We start from the raw sequence: 16,925 nt of genomic DNA on the forward strand, positions 1-16,925 counted from the left end.
AGGTCAACCACAGTTAGACACAAAGGATACGGCGGGAGGAAGGTCTACTTTTGCAGGCAAACTCGTTACCTCATCCCAGGTCCAATAGAACCTCTTCCTCCTCAGTGCTGGAGTCAGACACCAATGATGGATTTTTTGGGATCCAAAGACTGCAGGTTCTGGACATCCCAGAGGATCACTAATTCTGACAGGAGTCATTCCTGGAGATTTTTTTTCCCCAGTGTGATATCCTCTTGGAAATTCCTGGCAGTGCTGTTCACGTCTCCAGGATTGCTTTTGGAGTTACCTGGAGATGGAGGCCAATTCCTGAAGGCTCCAGGCCAATCGTAGAGACTTGGCAACTGCAGGCACCTGTGAGCAGCCACACAAGTGTGACACAACTCACCACACAGCAAGAGCAGAGCACAGAGGCAGAGCTGTGGATGGAGATCAGTTCTCACCTTGACCATCAACTGATGAAGTAGCATGAACATAAGAACAGCCCCACTGGATCAGGCCATAGGCCCATCTAGTCCAGCTTCCTGTATCTCACAGCGGCCCACCAAATGCCCCAGGGAGCACACCAGATAACAACAGACCTCATCCTGGTGCCCTCCCTTGCATCTGGCATTCTGACATAACCCATTTCTAAAATCAGGAGGTTGCGCTTACACATCAAGGCTTGTACCACGTAATGGATTTTTCCTCCAGAAACTTGTCCAATCCCCTTTTAAAGGCGTCTAGGCTAGATGCCAGCACCACATCCTGTGGCAAGGAGTTCCACAGACCGACCACACGCTGAGTAAAGAAATATTTTCTTTTGTCTGTCCTAACCCGCCCAACACTCAATTTTAGTGGATGTCCCCTGGTTCTGGTATTATGTGAGAGTGTAAAGAGCATCTCCCTATCCACTCTGTCCATCCCCTGCATAATTTTGTATGTCTCAATCATGTCCCCCCTCAGGCGTCTCTTTTCTAGGCTGAAGAGGCCCAAACGCCGTAGCCTTTCCTCATAAGGAAGATGCCCCAGCCCAGTAATCATCTTAGTTGCTCTCTTTTGCACCTTTTCCATTACCACTATGTCTTTTTTGAGATGCGGCGACCAGAACTGGACACAATACTCCAGGTGTGGCCTTACCATCGATTTGTACAACGGCATTATAATACTAACCGTTTTGTTCTCAATACCCTTCCTAATGATCCCAAGCATAGAATTGGCCTTCTTCACTGCCGCCGCACATTGGGTCGACACTTTCATCAACCTGTCCACCACCACCCCAAGATCTCTATCCTGATCTGTCACAGACAGCTCAGAACCCATCAGCCTATATCTAAAGTTTTGATTTTTTGCCCCAATGTGCATGACTTTACACTTACTGACATTGAAACGCATCTGCCATTTTGCTGCCCATTCTGCCAGTCTGGAGAGATCCTTCTGGAGCTCCTCACAATCACTTCTGGTCTTCACCGCTCGGAAAAGTTTGGTGTCGTCTGCAAACTTTGCAACCCCACTGCTCAACCCTGACTCCAGGTCATTTATGAAGAGGTTGAAAAGCACCGGTCCCAGGACAGATCCTTGGGGCACACCGCTTTTCACCTCTCTCCATTGTGAAAATTGCCCATTGACACCCACTCTCTGCTTCCTGGCCTCCAACCAGTTCTCAATCCATGAGAGGACCTGTCCTCTAATTCCCTGACTGTGGAGTTTTTTCAGTAGCCTTTGGTGAGGGACCGTGTCAAATGCCTTCTGAAAGTCCAGATATATAATGTCCACGGGTTCTCCCACATCCACATGCCTGTTGACCTTTTCAAAGAATTCTATAAGGTCCGTGAGGCAAGACTTACCCTTACAGAAGCCATGCTGACTCTCCTTCAGCAAGGCCTGTTCATCTATGTGTTTTGAGATCCAATCTTTGATGAGGCATTCCACCATCTACCTGGTATGGATGTTAGGCTGACCGGCCTATAGTTTCCCGGGTCCCCCCTCTTTCCCTTTTTAAAAATAGGCGTGACATTTGCTATCCTCCAGTCTTCTGGCACCGTGGCCGTTTTGAGGGACAAGTTGCATACCTTAGTCAAGAGATCTGCAAATTCATTCTTCAATTCCTTAATAACTCTTTGGTGGATGCCATCAGGGCCCGGTGACTTATTGATCTTTAATTTATCAATGAGGTCTGAAACATCTTCTCTTTTAACCTCTATCTGACTTAACTCCTCAGTCAGGAGGGGCCATTCGGGCAGCAGTATCTGCCCGAGGTCTTCTGCCGTGAAGACAGATGCAAAGAACTCATTTAATTTCTCTGCCATCTCTAAGTCTCCTTTTATCTCCCCTTTCCCTCCCTCACCATCCAGAGGGCCAACCGCTTCTCTGGCGGGTTTCCTGCTTCTAACATATTTGAAGAAGCTTTTATTATTCCCCTTAATGTTGCTGGCCAAGCGTTCCTCATAGTCTCGCTTGGCCTCCCCTATCACCTTCTTACATTTCTTTTGCCACAGTTTATGTTCCTTTTTATTCTCCTCATTAGGGCAAGACTTCCATTTACGGAAGGAAGCTTCCTTGCCCTTCGCAGTCTCTCTAACTTGGCTGGTTAGCCATGCGGGCACCCTCCTGGATTTAGTGAAACCCTTCTTTCTTTGTGGTATACACCTCTGCTGGGCCTCTATTACTGTTGTTTTAAGCAGCCTCCATGCACTCTGGAGAGATTGGACTCTTTTTACCCTCCCTTTCAACCTCCTTCTAACCAGCCTCCTCATTTGGGGGAAGTCTGCCCGTCGGAAGTCAAGGGTTTTTGTTAGAGATTAGCCTGGTATTCTTCCCCCAACGTGCATGTCAAAATGGATCGCAGCATGATCACTGTTCCCCAATGGCTCAGTAACGTTTGCATCTCTAACCAGGTCCTGCATACCGCACAATATTAAATCCAGAGTCACCTGTCCTCTGGTGGGCTCCGTGACTAGCTGCTCTAAGCCACAGTCATTTAGCACGTCAAGAAATCCGGTTTCCTTATCGTGACCAGAACACAAATTGACCCAGTCAATATGAGGATAATTGAAGTCCCCCATGATTACAACCCTGTCCCTCCTTGTCACCTCCCCGATCTGTTTCCTCATTTCAAGGTCCCCATCCGATTTCTGGTCTGGAGGACGATAGCAGCCCCCAGTATTACTTCGCTGCACAAGCCTGGTAATTTAACCCACAGAGATTCTACAGTGGAGTCGGACCCACCTTCAATCTCTACTTTGCTGGATTCTATCCCTTCCTTAACATAAAGGGCCACCCCACCTCCAACACGCCCCTGCCTGTCCCTCCTGTAGAGTTTATAGCCCGGGATTGCGGTATCCCACTGATTCTCTGCATTCCACCAGGTTTCCGTTATGCCCACTATGTCAATGTTTTCCCTTGTCACCAGACATTCCAGTTCTCCCACCTTTGCTCGTAGACTTCGGGCATTCGCATAAAAGCATTTGTACATGGAATGCCCTAGGGCATGGAATGGGCTGCTTATTCGCTCCTTTGTCCCCGCATCCTCTCATTGTGCCAAACCGTCTATCACATCCCATCACGCTACCTTTCCCAATTTCTTCTCCTACTCTGCTTTTGTCTTGTTGTTCTCTAACCTCCCCATCCTCAACCCACAGGGATGAGGAGTCCCGAACTGGATGCCCCTCGGCTCCTGTCGGCCTTCCCCCAGGGATCAGTTTAAAAGCTGCTCTGCCACCTTTTTAATGTTATGCGCCAGCAGTCTGGTTCCATTCTGGTTCAAGTGGAGCCCGTCCCTCTTGTACAGGCCCTGCTTGTCCCAAAACGTTCCCCAGTGCCTAACGAATCTAAACCCCTCCTCCCTACACCACCGTCTCATCCACGCATTGAGACCCCTGATCTCCGCTTGCCTAGCTGGCCCTGCGCGTGGAACAGGTAGCACTTCAGAGAACGCTACCTTTGAGGTCCTGGCTTTCAGCTTCCTGCCTAAAAGCCTAAATTTGGCCTCCAGGACCTCCCGGCTACACTTGCCCACGTCGTTGGTGCCGACATGCACCACAGCCACTACCTCTCCCCCAGCACTGTCTACTAGCCTGTCTAGACGAGAAGTGATGTCCGCAACCTTTGCACCAGGCAGGCAAGTCACCATGCGGTCCTCACATCCATCGCAAACCCCCCCTCTATGTTTCTAATAATCGAATCCCCCACTACAAGAAGCCCCCGACCCCCCTCCCACCGAGGAGTATCCCGAGTGCGTTCGGATATGGGCCCATCCCCTGGAGAATGAGAGAAGGGGTGCTGAAGCATGAAAAGCAATATATGACTGAAAAAGTGCAGGTAGTCCTACCCTGCCTGGAAGCAGAAGCTGGGGAGTCTCACAACACAATTACATCCATTGGCGTAACACAAGATCCACCAGCACAAGAAGAGCTGCACTGGAAGATGATAGCCTACACCAGGGGAGTCAAACTCAGCTCATATAGTGGGCCAGATAGCATTCATGATGCCTGCTGAGAGTCAGAAGTGACATCATTAAGCAGGAAGTGACATCATTAAGCAGGTGATGGCCAGAAAAAAGTGCTTTACTCTCACATAGAAATTCATTGGCTGCAAATGGCAGAAGAGAATATGTGCAATTCTTCATAATTTCAAGATATGAGAGCTCAATTATCACACTAGGTGAGCCCAGTAGTAAGAGGGGTGAGAGAAATTGCTTCCAGGGGCTTCATCTGGCCCACAGGCCTTACATTTAACACCCCTGGCTTACACCAATGAACTGGGTTCTAGTGCAACCCACCTGAATCTCTATGCAAACCAGGCATGGCTCAAGTGCCAGCACGACTCTAGCAGTGCCAAGGGGGGTGTTTCATGGGCATTCCCGAGGCATGACACAGGAGGAGTGCTAGCAACACAAAAACCCGTCCCCAAAACACAGGACAGACACACAACCATTTGCAGAAAATCACTATAACAGCCACAGAACAAGCAGAGATTAGAGGAGACACATAGGGAGCTCTGCACATGTGAAAAGCACCAGGAAAGCACAAAACCCTGGGCATGTTTCCACACAGGCAGGTTGACAACATGCATCCTCTCAGTACTCTCTTTGCAGGCTGTCCTCCCCAGCAGCTCCACACCGGTAAGTGGGGCGATTCATACACTCACCTCAATCCCTGGTTGCAAAGGGGTCCCCCACATAAGGTCACTGCCCCTGGGAGCAACTTTGTCCCGTGAACTGAGTTCCTTGGAGAAAGGTTTGGATTAGAGCTCTAACTGATCATCACTCAATGTGCTCCAGACATCCTTCATGTCCATTTTGCAGCTCAGATCGCCCCATCTTGTTCACCAGTCAGTGCAACAAAAGTGAAAACCCAACACCTGTTGCCCAACAATTCCACATTGAATTATCCATGCCAAGATTCATTTTGCTCTTTTCAAAACTCCCACCTAACGGAGCAGTCAAGGGAGTGGAGAATTATTTATAATCAATGGTTCTCTGGCAGCAACTGTTACCCTGCACATGCCCGATCTTGTCTGATCTTGGAAGCTAAGCTGGGTCAGGCCTGGTTAGTACTTGGATGGGAGACCACCTGGGAATACCGGGTGCTGTAGGTTTATACCATAGTCTTTTGAGATTGAAGGTTGCCAACCATATAATGGTTCTCTGCAGTTCATGGATGGCAAAGAAACCACCAGAAGTTACCACAATGGTGAGGACCTTTCACAGTGAAAGGAGACGAGTGGTGCCGAGACTGCAGTGCTCAAGTTTACTGCTGAGCAACCAGAGGGGAGTTTGTTTGTGTGTGTGTGTGTGTGTGTGTGTGTGTGTGTGTGTGTGTGTGTGTGTGTGTGTGTTCGTGTTCAACCCAAGGAAACCAAACTGGCTGCCATCCTCCTCCTACTTGACCTCTGACAGCGGCTGATACCCGAGTCTTTCGAAGGCAAGCAAATCCGGCATGAAGAGTATTGCCAATTAAACTGTGAAGTTTGCAGCGGATAGAAGGGAGACTCTTGTTTGAACCCCGCAGGTAAACACCTTGCACCCTGCAGCAATATTGGCCCTCATTAATAGACAAATTCTGGTAGTTGAGACATTTTGACAGCAGACGCCAACTTAGCAAGCCCTTACAAAGAAAATGGAAGACAGCAGAACAGCCTGCAAAGATCGGACTTGGTTGATCTCCTGAAGGAGGAGACAAGCTAAATGACTGAGCATCCTGTAGCTTACCTCAGTCCTCTCCTCCACACTTCCTCTTCCACTCCATTTCCCTTTTCCTGTCTGAATCAGGGGATGGGGGTTAGTGCTCTACTTGCCAAGAAGTGGAGACAGCTGTCAGGCTGCCTCAGGCCCCTCTGCCCAGCCCCATTCACAAATCCCAAAGTTCTGTCTCCACCAGGAGCCTTTTAATATCCTTGGCAGTAATACCCACACCATCATTTTCCTGGCAGACTCCAAACATTACACTTGTTGGCTTGGGGAGATCAAGGGAAACACATTTGCTCTCCTTCTTCTTCCTTTCTTCAGCCGCGTTCCTCTCTGTCTCCTTGCAGAGTTTTGCTCTTTTGAAGCCGGGGATCTTCACAGAGAACTTTCATCTTCTCCTCCCCTGCCTCCCCCCTCCCCGACTCCCTCACCTTCTCTTGCTATCTCTTTCCTGCACACGCTTCGCGGTCCCTTATCTGCCACCGTGCAGACCAGGCCGACATGCCTCCTGCTACCATTCATTTCCGTTTGTTTCTTTAATCGGAGTATGATTTAATTTACTGCAAGGAAAGGCAGTGAGATATCAAGCGGCACGTTGAGACAGGTTGCGGAGAAGCAGCTGCTGCAGTCTTTCCATCCAAATTCAATTCACATCCCACCACCAGCTGATTCACCACATCAACGGTTCTACATGGTGGCAATGACTGCCGCGCGGCAAGTCAGTCAGGTGATTGCAGGAAGTTACCTCATCGTGAGTCCAGCCATTGGAGGACGCCAATGATAGCTTCTGCTTCCGGGATCCAGAAGACTGCAGATTTGCAGTCTTCAACTTGGGACCCACCGCCAACCCCAACCAGCAGCATCACCAGGAACCCCAACCTGGGCATGGGACCCACCTTCAGGAACCCAGTGGACAAGAAGTGTGGGCAAGTGCGTCAGCCGTCCCTCTTCTTTTCCCACCCAGTGGGAGCCAATCATTAGGTGCTGCCTCTGTGTATGTCCTGCTCCTTCCTTCCATCTAGGCCAATGGGAAGGAGGGAAGGGGCAGAGTGGCATGAACATAAGAAGCCCTGCTGGAGCAGGCCATAGGCCCATCTAGTCCAACTTCCTGTATCTCACAGCAGCCCAACAGATGCCTCAGAGAGCACACAAGACAACAAGAGACCTGCATCCTGGTGCCCTCCCTTGCATCTGACATTCGGAGGTAGCCTAATTCTATGATCAGGAGGTTGCACAGCTTATAACCTGTGATGGACTTTTTCTCCAGAAATCTGTCCAATTTCCAGACTAGATACCATCACCTCATCCTGTGGCAAGGAGTTCCACAGATTAATTACGTGCTGCATAAAGACGTATTTTCTGCATTGCAACAGTTTGCCTTCAATTTTGAGAGGGAGAGGGAGAAAAAGAGGTGAGGAGGCGAGGCAGAGAACAAAGGGAGTGTTACAGCAGGGGAGAAACAAAAGGAATGGTAGGAGACTGAGAGGGCCCAGGACAAAGTCTTCTCTTCAAAACCACAGTCTGGAGAACTTGCCTCATCTTGGACTCCTAGACATTCTGGACCTCCTCTTGTCAAAGCTTGAGCCTCAGAGCAAAATGGCAACCATAGCAGTGGTTTGACCTACCAGAGGTCTGATTGCAACCCAGTGGCATAGCTAATGATCATGTAGTCTGGTGCCAAGCTCAAAATGATGCCCCAGAAGTGATGTCACTCCTGGGCTTTTAAAAAAGTGAAAATCAGGGGGAAACCTGCCTCCTCCCCCCAGAAGCTCACCACCCACTTGCTCTGCTGCCTCCTCCCAGCCAATGGCATAGCTGAGGCATCTATCTGCTACCTGGGGTCTCATAGGTTGGTTTTGAGTTAAGAAAACCCATTTTTTGTTCCATAAGGCAGTTGTGTTTTCATTTTCTGGTTAATTAGCCATAACTTTTCATAGAATACAGATATTCTAATGCAGTTTGTTTCATTACCTTTCCCACGATATACAACATGATGGTATTATTTGTGCATACCAATTTTATCACAATTTTGGCCACTAGTGAAACTCAGCTTGTTGCCCCCCTAAAGCATGTTGCCCAGTGCAACTGCTACCTCCTGCAGCCCTTTAGTTATGCCATTGTTGCAATCCCTTCCTGGGTTTCACCAGACCTCTGCTGTAGAGGCTTGGTCTGTAATGAGAAAGGCGGCCTGATGACAGCTTTTACAAATCCCAGGAGGGATTTAAGCTAGGCAAACAGATTCAATAAGAGAGTAACGACCCCCCTCAAGCTGGCTGTTTTGTCTTGCAGTTGGAAGATGGAAGGATCAGCACACCCCCCAAGAAAGGATCACAGCGCTGGTACAATGGGCCTCTCTGGGATAATTAGCAGTAGCTGATGCACACCGATTGCCAACTTAATTTTTTTCACATCAATTAATTCAGGAGCCAGGTAAGCAGTCAAGGAGCCTTCAATGTTCCTTACTGCAGAAATGTTGATGGGGGCTCCAAAGCTGAGTGGGCATAAAAATCATCTGAGGTGTGAAATGAGACGAATGGCAAGTGAGGGCCATTTTCTGACTTTCAGCACAATTCAAATAAAATAAAGTGCTGCTTTGCAAAAGCACCCCTGAGAGTGACAGCAGACAAGGCCTGCCTTTGACACCTGCCTGTCCTCCTTCCTGGGGATCAGTCCCATCTTCCAGTACAAGTTTCTATACAGGTCTTCTGCTCACCCCTAAGATTCTAGTGTCGCTATCCTGGCTTTTTTCCCACTGCATATTCCCTTTGTTTCCCATAATTAGAGGTGCTTGAAAATGGGGTTGCTTTACCCTGAAGTAAGCCCTATTGTGTTCAGTAAAATGTGGGCTGTAATCCTACATTACTCACCCGAAACAAACACTTCTACCTATAATCCCAGCAGTTTGTGATGACTTTCTCCCAGTGACGTAGCTGGAGGGGAGGCAGAGCAATCAGCATGGCAGGGAGGTGGGCAAGCGGCCCCTCCCTTTGGAGCCATTCCTGGTGGGGGGGCAAAACAGAACCAAATGGGAGAGGGTGGGGAGGCGGAGGCGGGTGGGGAGGGGGTGGCTCAGGTTTGGGAGGATGGCGGGAATGGTAGAGGGGGCCTCCACTGTATCCTAAGCCCCAGGTCTAGAAGCCTTACACAGAGTGACTTGGTTCTGCACCAGCAAGTTAGATGTCACAGATCCAAATTCAGCAGGCTGGGACTCTACAGTGGGAACATTTGTTTCCTTAGTAGTAGTCTCCCTGCAGCCAGTCTTCCTCCGCCCAAGTAACAACTGAGCCAAAAGGAACCATGCGTTCAATAAACATGATCACTATGAACCATCCCCCCGCCCCCGCTTCCCTGTCTCCTCTCCCTCCCTGGGCTTCTCCGGTCAATCGTAGGGTAAGAACCCCCTCCAGCTCCTCTTTCTGCCCTCCCTCAGACAAAGAAAATATCAGAATGCCCATCCTTTGTCCAATGATCATTGATTCCTTCCTTCCTATCAGAGATGGGCAAAAGAGCTCACTCCCACCTCCTGCTCAGATGCATTAACCATTCCCTGCCTCGCGGCTGGAACTTCCCTGCTGCTCCCCCAGTCTGAATGATGACCCCACAAGGTTTTTCATGCTGTGAAAACGGTAAGCAAGCACACCCAGACACAGGCAGACTCGAGTCAGCATGCATGGGGATGAGTCAGGGGACCCCTTACTCAAGTGTTTTATACATACATAAACCTTTATTGGCATTAAGAACAATATAACAGGAATAGCCAACACAGTAGCCACATTACCAAGAGAAAAAAAAGAAAAGAAAAACCACAACAAGTGGTACTCAAGTGTTTTTCCGAGTCTTCCACGTGCACAACTCATAAGTCCACGAGTAGGCAAAAAACACACATTTTACAACTCAAGTTGGAGTCACCTCACTCAAATTTCCATCCCTAGAACATCTGGTGGGCTGTGAGATCATTGTGACAGCAGTGGGCAAGGCAAGTCAGCTACCAGGTATGATGACCATTGAAAAGGAAGTCACAACCTCTACTTCATGACTCAAGTTAAGCACCATCCATTCCACCTTTAGGAGGACTGTTTCTGGATCAGTTCAGCTGTGGTACAAGGACAGGTCATATCAGATCATTGGCACAGAGCCTTCTCTGCATATGAAGAAGTATCCATCAACACACAGGGCCCTCAAGCATCAAGCTCAACAGGACACACTGTACCAGGAAGAGCAAAGGACTGTGGCAAAGTCCTTCCACCTACAGCTCAGTGTTGCTGGCTGAGCAATACACCCAGCTGATGAGCCAGGACTCCACCTGGGATTCTAGAAGCTATCGCCACATTTCAAACATCTTAAGGAAGATGAATCTTTGAGGCTGCAATCCTAATCACACTTCCCTGAGAGTAAGCCCCATTGAACAAAATAGGACTTACTTCTGAGTAGACCTGTTTAAGATTGTGCCCTGAGTCTCACAATTCCATCTCAATAGGGCCCATTCTTTAGTCTTATCACCGCTGTTGCTCTGTGTGTCTGGGATAGGCTGAATTGCCCCATTCACAACGCCAAGCTGGAAAATGAGTTAATATAATAAAAAATACATCTTTATTTATAAAAGCATTATATCCCACAGGCATCTGAAAGCAGCAGAAAAATAAACTCAATTTCGGAAAGGGCAGCGTAGCCTTTTCACCGAATACAATCCACAAAACAGCAGCAGAGAGATGCCAAATGAAAACAAGCCATTAGCGCATGAAGACTTGTGCATTTGCACTGGACTGGATTCTGAATAGGATTCCAGCATGATTGAGAAGCTGATATGCAGTAATGTGGGGAAAATTTATTTACCATGTGGGTTGGGGATGAAATTAATCAGTGTGATTCCCACACCTGGAGCATCCATGCCACACACTATGCAACAGGCTTCTGAAAAGTGATTCCACACCCACAAAAGACAGTAAGCAGAAGAAAGTAGGTCATTTGTTGCATGGGATGCTAGCAGAACCGCCAGTCCCAAATGATCCCAACTGTCCAGCTTTACAGCACCATCCTATGCACATCAAGTCAAAACAGTCACAGACCTCCCCAGCCTCGCACCCTGGGGTAAAGGTGTGCAAATCCGTGTGCAAATCCCCCCCCCACTCACCTCATAGAACTTTGCGTGACCTCAGGCTGCATCAGGAAAGCTTCCTGAGGCTTCCCCAAGGCTTTAAACTGTGCTTCCGTTTTTCCAGAAACACAGTTTCTGACCCCGTCTGTCCTAAAGGCTAGCTCCTGGGGGTATTTGCGCCATCGTCCATAATGGGAGGTCTGTCACTGAGTCAGAAACAAGTCCCCTTGTATTGAGTGGGGCTTACTCCTGGGAAAGTGAATATAGGATTATAGCCCTTGTTCCCCACCCCCCCCCCGGTAGACAGGCAACTAAGGTTAATTTCAAGCCATTTGTGGACTGCCACCGGGCCCACCACTTTATGACTGAACCTTGACTCCCTGGGTTCCATCCCAAAATCACACTTGTCATTGTCTACATTTTCAACAGGTTTGCAGCCTCATCACACCATCAGCCCCTGCCTCAGAAACCTCAGGTTTTTGGATGCAGTCCAGGCGATCACACAAAACCTGAAAGGATGGTCGTTGCTCCCAGCCCAAGAAATGAAGACGGGAGACTCTTTGATGGGATAGTTAAGGGGAGCATCACAATGCTATTAACTTAAAAAATAAGGCATGTGATGCAGTTAGCTACAGCTGCAGTTAATGCTGTCCCAACCCCTTGTGTAGGTAACTCTTTGTATTGCAGGGCCCCAAGCCTTAGTTGGCATCCTTCAGTCTCGGAAGACTATGGTATCACGCTCTGAACAGTGGTTCTGGAACAGAGTGTCCTCTCCAGTGCGCAAAGCCTGGGTAAGGTAGATATGGAGGATAGACTGTTACCCATGCAGCAAATCCCCCCTCTCCACGTCGCTGAAATGGTCCAATGGAAAGGCAGAAGCCACTACGGTTGGTTCCAGCAGCGTCACAGGAGTTACCAGAACATGACTGTGTTCAGCCATGAACTGCCTCAGGGACTCCGACTCCGGATTTTGCCTCGAGGTTGACTCCTGAAGCCTTTTCCATAACTGGATGTAGCCACAAGGCAGTGGATGTTTGGGATCAGAGTTTTCGTTCTCTCAGATGAGCTGCCTTCCCAGGCTGACGAGTCCCATCTACCCGATGGCTGTTTAGTCGCCTCTTACGACAAGTACAGCCAAACTGAGGGCCTATTCTTAGCCCCAGCCCCCAGGGGAAAGGGCCCCAAGCCATTGTACTGATAACCACAGTCTAATGCTTAATAGAGTTGGAAAGGGCCTAATAGGTCATCTAGTCTAACTCCTGCCTATAGCAGGAAATCCTCTTAGAGCATCTCCAACAGCTGCTTGTGGAGCCTCTGCTTGAAGATCTCCAGTGAGAGAGAGAGTCCACCACCTCTCTTGGCAATCTGTTCCACTGACGAACTGCCCTGACCATCAGGAATTTTTTCCTGATGTCTAATCAAAATCTCCTCTCTTGCAGTTCGTACCCTTTGGTTCTAGTAATCTGTTCCACTGCAGAACAGACCTGACCATCCAGAATTTCTTCCTGATGTCCAGCTGGAATCTCCTCTCTTGCTGTTTGTCCCCAATGGGTCTAGTTCTATTCTCAGAGCAGTTGAGAACAAATGTGTCCCTTCTTCCATATGACAGCCCTTCAGGTCTTTGAAGAGCGCTATCATATCCCCTCTCAGCCTCCAGGCTGAACATATCAAGTTCCCTCAACCTTTCTTCATAGGGTTTGTCCTCCAGCCATCTGATCATCCTCGTCACTCTCCTCTGAACCTGCTCCAGTTTAAGGCAGGAGATCTGGGCTAGAGGTTGAGCTGTTGCCTTGCCTGGAAAAGGATCAGCATCCTTGGATGGGAGACCAAGACTGCTGGTGGAAGGAGTGGATTGTGAAGGAGTCAGCCAGCAAGAATGGATCACATTCTTGAGATACCAGGTGGAAGCTGGGTGCAGCTGCCTGCAAAAGATGGCAAACCAGGATGATGACTGCACTATGAAGGGACACACTTGGAGAAATGGAGATTCCAGAGGTGTAACTCACTGTTCTGGGCACCAGGGCAGTGATGCCATGTGATGTAATGTCACTACCAGGTTCCCCCCAGAGGAATGGCTCTGGTGGCTTAGCACCCCCATTCCTGCTCCTGCAGAGGTTCCCCTTTGAAGAAGTAGGAACTGGGGGTGCTAAGCCACCAGCACCTCCTCTGTAACTAGGGTGGAGTCTGAGGGGCAGTCATGCACCCCCGCCTTGGCTTAGTGCCTGGGCAGTTGCCCCTCAGGCTCCACCCTAGTTACGCTTCTGGGAGGCTCTCATGGAACAATACTTGTAAGAACCTTGTTGAAAAATGGAGTTTGTGTTCAGCCTGCTTTTGTAAACTGCCTTGAGTCTACGAGAAAGGCAGCATATAAATACTGCAACAAATGAACAAGTAAACACCTCTGATGTTCTAGCCCACTTCCTCGTCTTCTCAGTTTTCCTCCCTTTGCAGATTTGGAAAGTGGGAAGAGGAGGAGAGGTTACCAGAGTGCCACTGTGTCCTTGATGACAACACACAGAGCATTTTGTGCCCCTGACTTTGTTGTGCCCCCAAGAGTGTGTTGCCAGGAGGTCTTGGACAGCCCTGGACTGTCAGCGATCAAGAAAGATGGTTTCGCAACCTGGTGACCTATCCTGCCCTCCACACTTTCCCCTTGGCTTTGTTGCTTCCATTGCTGAATCACTGCTGGGCCAATGGGATGGATGAGAGCTTGAATATTAAAAAAATATAACTCATACCCTGATGCAACACACAGAGACCTGAACAGTCAAGGCAAGAAATTATCCTTGAGGTGGCAGTATGCATAATTTTGGCTTTAAAAAAAAGGCTTGAAAAGAAAAGATAAAGTAATTTGTTTAAGCCTGACCAGTCCTTGCATTCCTGGGATAAAATACGTTAATAAAATGATCCCACCAATCTGAAGGACCCTAAAGCTCAGCAGATTCCAACAGGAGAATTGTGTGGACTTCCCATTGAAGTCACTCTGCATTGTAACATTTAAGAGTCACCTGGCATTGTCACTCTTATGAGTGACAGGATCGCTGCATCCTGTAAAACTGTGTCCATGCGTCCCCATATAGGAAATTTGCATCTATTCTTTTTTTGTGTCCTGGACATTTGTGTGAGCCGTGTTCATAAATATTGCATTTATATTAGATGTACCTTTTCATTTTTAAAACTCAAAGGTAGGTTTAAGGCTGGGATAAGAGGCTTTTTGCCCAGTTATAGTAGGATGCACCAGCATCACTTGGGTTTCTGTCATAGGGTGTGAGAGGGTGTGTCACGCCCATGATGGACCTTCTCCCATACCAGACCTTACAAAATAAATTGCAATATCACATGCACAGCCTCAATGGCAGTGGCATCACTAGGGTTGAGGTCACCCCCATTAACTTCCTTTATTTCAATATAGAACAGTACTAGTCGCACAACAAATCAGGGCCCAATCCTATCCAACTTTCCAGCATTGGTGCAACTGAAATGCAGCTCCAAAGTAAGGGAACAAATCTTCCCATACCTTGAGGAAGCCACTGTGACTGCCTCCCCATCACAGGATGCAGTGCGTGCCCCATGCACCAGCACTAGAAAATTGGATAGGATTGGGCCCTCAAACAAAAAAACCAGTGACCAACTCAGTGACACTCACACAACTGAATTATTTTTAGTGGGGTCATTGGGGGATCTCAAACCCCCCCCCCCAAACCAACAGTGCAATGTGCCTTGTCAATTCTCAAGAAACTGAAGATGTGCCTTGACAATTTTAGCACCCTCTCAGTGAGCCATGAGCTGAAAAAGGTTGCAAAGCACTGCTCTGTAGGTTCAACTGGGTTGGTGAAGTCAGGACAAAGTGAGGAATCCTTCACAGCAGTGGTTCTCACACAGTTAGCATTGGGACTAGATGAGAATCTGTTAGGACCCACTAGCAGTGATGTCATGACCGGAAGTGGCATCATCAAGCAGGAACATTTTTAGCAATCCTAGGCTGCAATCCTACCCATACTTACCCAGGAGTAAGTCCCGTTTACTATCATTGTTAAAAGAATATACATATTAGCTTGTTAAAAGTACAGGGCTGTAACATTTCTCCAAATGCAGTCACATACCAGGGTAGCATCAAGTCTAATATATTAAAAATAAAACATTGAAATGAATGGGGACCACCTGAAATTGGCTCACAATCCACCTAGTGGGTCCCGACCCATAGTTTGGGAAACACTACCTCACAGTGTTCCTTCCCCTGCAACCCAACCATTCCATTCCGTCACAAGAACACACTGCAAGAATACACTCTCTCAACAGGGATCGAAGCTAATTTCAGAGACAGATATCAGGAGATCAACTTGGTTTGTCAGTCTTTAAGTGTTGGACTCGGAGCCATAGACAGAGGTCACCATGCACTTTGGAATCATGCTGCAACTAAAGCTACGTATTTGTAGGAAGAACCCTTTCCTCCAAAAGAAAAAAAAATCCAAACAAAGCTCCTTGCTATAAATATACTTCAATTCAGAACAAAATGTTGCCAAGTGTTCTTTGAGGAGGCCAAGCGCTGCCAAGCGGCTTTTGGAGAGTGGGGCACTGAATTGCCTCAACCTGCAGCCAATTAAATCTGGAATGGGCAGTCCTACTCTAGGCTCTGTTCTGGAGAGATCAAGAGAAAGGGAAGGTCAAAATAAATCACATTAATTAAAAAGCTGAGACTGGGAAGACAGGATGGGATGCTTCCAAAGATCTGCTGCTCTAAATTTCTCTCCAGGTAGGAGGATTCAGATACCTGTATTTATTTTTGTGACTTGTTGGGGCAGCACCCAGGTGGGTGGGCAGAAATGTTTGCATGTGAGCAGAAGGATGTTGCGCAAGGGACAAATGTTTGCATGTGAGCAGAAGGATGTTGCGTGAAGGTGGAGGACTTTTCTTCTGATCCAGGACAGTGACTTTGCTAGTGTACTGATTCTCAAATGTTTTAGCACGAGGACCCACTTTTTTAAATGACACTCTGACGGGGCCCACCTGGCTTTGCAAGACTTTACAAAAGGAGATCTAGAAAGAAATAGTATTTTTATTTATTTATTTACAAGCAATGCTGTATTTTTTATTTAAATAAATAAATAAATAAAAATTGATCCATTTCTCATAATGAGGCTGCCCTAATGAATAGCTTCCTGGCTTGAGAGCCCAATCCTGAGCTGCCCCAGTATCCTGCGCGCAGCAGGGCAGCTGCTGGCAGCTCCTTGAGAAAGGGGACTTTCATCCCCTTCTCCTGGAGAAGGCAAGTAGCCCTGCAATGGGGCTACTCTAGTCTGCATCAGCCCTTGAGCTGCTGTAGAATCAAGAGCCTCCCTGTTGGGCCTGTAGCCTGACATAGAGGCTCTGGATGCAGTGGAGCACAGTTCTGTGAGTTCCACCTTCCTCCTACCCCACTCCTTCCCCTGGCACACCTCCTCCACCCCTGTCCCTGCTTGTCCCCGGCCCGGAACGCTTCCTTCCCACCTCCCCATATCCCCCATGCACCCACTCACCACCCTGCTGCCCGGCAGTCCGCGCAACTACCAAGTGGTGGCGCTCTGGTAATCCACCAGCACCAGCCCAGCGTCAGCTGGCGCTGAACTGCCTCTGGCGCTGGGTTGGTGCTGATGGCCGTGAACATGCTTTATGGCACATTTGTGACAC

General features: G+C 48.4%; 1 protein-coding gene and 1 pseudogene across 1 annotated transcript in view; one reads left to right on the top strand and one right to left on the bottom strand.

Moving 5' to 3' along the window:
- GALNT9 (polypeptide N-acetylgalactosaminyltransferase 9) overlaps window positions 1–16,925 on the bottom strand; it is a 190,156-nt gene that overhangs the window by 153,939 nt on the left and 19,292 nt on the right. The gene's annotated exons all lie outside the window — the stretch shown is intronic.
- Window positions 5,455–5,574, top strand: LOC136634904 (5S ribosomal RNA; annotated as a pseudogene).

This window comes from Tiliqua scincoides, chromosome 14 (genome assembly GCF_035046505.1).
Source record: "Tiliqua scincoides isolate rTilSci1 chromosome 14, rTilSci1.hap2, whole genome shotgun sequence".
Lineage (NCBI taxonomy): Eukaryota > Metazoa > Chordata > Lepidosauria > Squamata > Scincidae > Tiliqua > Tiliqua scincoides.